A 4288-nucleotide genomic window follows, 5' to 3' on the forward strand; every position below is an offset into this window, starting at 1 on the left:
ACATTTCCCAACAACTTCCACTTGTCCTAAAGCCACTTGGCACAGTATCTAATACCCATCTTTGACTTGTGGTTGTCGAACTCCTTTATCGCCAGGGCTTTAGTGATGGGGTTGGCTAGGTTCTCCTTTTCGTCGATCTTCTGAAGGTCGATGTTCTCTCAGACCAGGTGGAAGCGATGCAAGATGTGCTTCATCCGCTGATGTGCTTTGGATTCCTTCACCTGAGCTATGGCACCAGTGCTGTCGCAGTAGAACAGGACCGGACCATCGAGGGAGGGTGCTACTCCGAGCTCGTTGATGAATTTTTCCAGCCACACAGCTTCCTTCGCGGCATCCGATGCTGCGATGTACTCCGCTTCACAAACAGAGTCTACCACAGTATGCTGCTTAGAACTCTTCCAGCAGATGGCTCCACCATTCAGAGTAAAGATATAACCTGATACGCTCCTGCTGTCATCATTGTCAGATTGGAAGCTAGAGTCTGTGAACCCCACAAGTTTCAGATCTGACTTGCCATAAACCAACCATTGGTCTTTAGTATTTCTCAAATACTTAAGGATGGCTTTAACCACTTTCCAGTGATTTTCTCCAGGATCAGATTGGTATCTACTCACTACTCCTAGTGAGTATGCCACATCTAGTCTTGTACATGTCATGGCATACATGATAGATCCCACGACTGAAGCATATGGGACTCTACTCATACGCTCTCTCTCTTCAGGAGTTGTCGGACAATCCTTCTTAGAGAGAGAAATTCCATGGCCTATCGGTAGATAGCCCTTCTTGGAATTCTCCATGCTGAACCTCTTCAGCACAGTGTCTATGTACATGGACTGGGATAACCCAAGCATCCTTTTAGATCTATCCCTATAGATCTTCATCCCTAGGATGTAGGATGCTTCACCCAAGTCCTTCATGGAGAACTGTGATAACAACCAAACTTTTATTCCCTGTAGTGCGGGGATGTCATTTTCGATTAAGAGAATGTCATCCACGTACAAGACAAGGAATACCACAACTAGACCATTTGCCCATTTATAGATGCAGGGCTCTTCTCCATTCTTAATGAAGCCATACGTTTTGATCACCTTATCAAAATGTATGTTCCAACTCCGAGAAGCTTGCTTCAATTCATAAATGGATCTCTGAAGCTTGCACACCTTGGACTCATTTGTGGATGTAAACCCCTCAGGTTGTATCATATACACCTCTTTGGTCAGCTCTCCATTCAGGAAAGCTGTCTTTACATCCATCTGCCAGATCTCATAATCCAGATGGGTAGCTATTGCAAGCATTATCCGAATGGATTTGAGCATTGCCACAGGAGAAAACGTCTCGTCATAGTCAATACCATAACATTGATGATACCCCTTGGCAACCAGACGGGCTTTATAGGTCTCCACCTTTCTGTTTGTGCCCCTCTTCCTTTTGAAGACCAATTTACACCCAATGGGTTTAACCCCTTCAGGTGGGTCAACCAATGTCCATACATTGTTGACCTTCATGGACTCCATTTCGAATTTCATGGCTTCAAGCTATTTCTCGGAATCAGGTCTCTGCATTGCATCAATATAGGTGATCGGATCCTCATTATTCTCATCAAGTTCGATGGGATCACCGTCCCGGACCAAGAAACCATAGTATCTGTCCGGCTAATGCGGTACTCTATCGGATCGTCTTAATGGTGCGGTACATTGGGCTCCAAATATGATCTAATCATATCAGACTCAGGTTCAGGTATTGGTGTCGGTCCTTCTACCTGTTGAACTTCATCAAGTTCAACCTTAGAGGCAACGGTTCCTTCACCAAGGAACTTCTTTTCTAAAAAGATTGCCTTAAGGCTGACGAATACCTTTTGTTCATTAGCATGGTAGAAAAAATATCCTTTTATCTCTTTGGGGTACCCTATGAATGAGCATTTGTCAGACCTAGGTCCAAGTTTGTCTGTGACTAATCATTTGACATAGGCCGGGCACCCCCAGACCCTAAGGTGTGAAAGTGCTGGCTTACATCCCGTCCATATCTCATATGGAGTCTTAATTATAGACTTACTTGGAACTCTATTTAACAGATAACAGGCCGATTCGAGTGCATATCCCCAGAAGGATATCGGCAAGCTAGCTAAACCCATCATGGATCGAATCATGTCTAACAGAGTCCGATTCCTCCTTTCAGACATACCATTATATTGTGGTATTCCTGGAGGAGTCCATTGAGAGAGAATCCCATTCTCTCCTAGATATGTGAGAAATTCACTAGAAAGGTATTCTCCTCCTCGATCAGATTGAAGAGTTTTCATACTCTTCCCAGTTTATTTTTCTACTTCACTTCGGAATCGTTTGAACATTTCAAATGAATCTGACTTATGTTTCATCAGATAGACATATCCATATCGGGATAGGTCATCCGTGAAAGTTATGAAGTAGAAATATCCACCTCTAGCACTGGTGCTCATGGGCTTGCAAACATCAGTATGTACTAGGCCTAAGAGCTCAATAGCTCTCTCACCTTTTCCAGTAAAAGGTGACTTGGTCATTTTACTAAGAAGACAGAACTCACAGGTTAGAAGTGATTCACAATCACTGACTTCGAAGATTCCCTCTTGAGTCAACTTATTTATTCTGTTCTTGTTTATATGACCTAGCCTACAGTACCAAAAGTAGATATCTGACACACTATCTAATCTAGGGTACTTGCCAGTAGAATAGACTCTTATCAGGCTTGATCTTTTTGGTCTGGCTCTGCACAGATGTCCCAGCCTGAACTTGTACCTTCTTCACTTTCTTCTTCTTGTTCTTCTTCCCTTTCTTAAAAGGTCGAGAACCAGAAGACGAACCTCCCACTAAGTTCACCGACTCCTTGTAAAGTTGGTGATCCTTCTCAAAGTTCTGAAGCAACCCCAGTAACCCATGGTAGTTCTCTTCAGGCTTTGTCATTCTATAATGAGTGAGGAATGGGAGATAAGACTTGGGCAGCGAGTTCAGTATTGCATCTTTCCAAGCTGCTCATGCAAGGGAAAGACGAGCTTGCTCAATCGTTCCATCAGCTCGATCATGTACAATACATGATCAGTGATAGAGGCACCATCCCGTATTTTGGCATTGAAGATGGCACAACTAGTCTTGCGCCTCTCTACGTCATCGGGTGTGCCAAAGGCATCCTCCAACACTTGAAGCATGTCCTTTGGCTGAGCCGTCTCGAATCTACGACTGAACTCGTCGCTCATGGTAGCCAGCATGATACAGCGCACCGTGGTCCGATCACTGAGCTACTTCTGGTAAGTGTCTCTGACTGTTTCACGTGCATTGACAGCTAGCTCCTCAGGTGCAGGATCCATTATCACATATAGGATCCATTCATGCTCCAGGACTATCTTCAACTTTCGATACCAGCTATCGAAGTTGGGTCCTACCAACTTATCATTGTCCAACAATGATCGAAGCAATAGGGAGTGGCCATATTTGTACAAAGGAGAACCATAACCTAATTAGTAATTGATTCATTAAACCTAAAGATTTGGACTTTAATCAAAAGGTTTCTTCCACTATTTTATTTGGTAGCTTCTACCTCCAACTCGAGGAATTATCCTAATTCCTTAGTGGGTACTAGAATCCACTTAGACTGCACACAAGCTCAACTTTGGTTGGCCAACCCATGTACATCTAAGGGTAGGTTCATAACCAATTGTTTCTCTAAATAATTTCTAGTAATTTTAATTTTACCCCAGAAACCTAATCAGTAGGCTTTGACCTCCACTGTAAGGATCCGGTTAGGTCCAACTATTAACATGATCATACTTGGTGTATCTAACCAACGAATGATTAAGCCCAACTTTGGTTGGCTCACCTAACCACCATTAGAGAGACACTTCCAAGTCATCATATGATGAGTGATAATTCCATTAGTCAACAAGCACCAGGCCTTTGGGTCTGCAATGATTATTGAGTTAATGGACTCATTATCAAACACCTTAATGGGAGGCTATGACTCAGTTATCTCCATAACTTTATCATTTTAAGAACCTAATAATTTTAGAAGATTTAAATAATATAGAGGATGAAGTCAGATGAACTAGCTTATCATGATCCTCCCACTGGCTTCACCAAGTCAGCTTAAGGGAGACCAGAGCTGGTCTAGGAGCACCTAAATCAGTCACACTGATTTACCTAGCTGACATGGGTCAGCTCGAATAGTCAACTGATCCGATCAAAACATAATTTCACCAAGAGGTCAGGTAAGTTCGATCAGTGGGAGGGTCTGCCAAAACTTGCCTTAGACACCATCAGAA

This window comes from Elaeis guineensis, chromosome 15 (assembly GCF_000442705.2).
Source record: "Elaeis guineensis isolate ETL-2024a chromosome 15, EG11, whole genome shotgun sequence".
NCBI lineage: Eukaryota > Viridiplantae > Streptophyta > Magnoliopsida > Arecales > Arecaceae > Elaeis > Elaeis guineensis.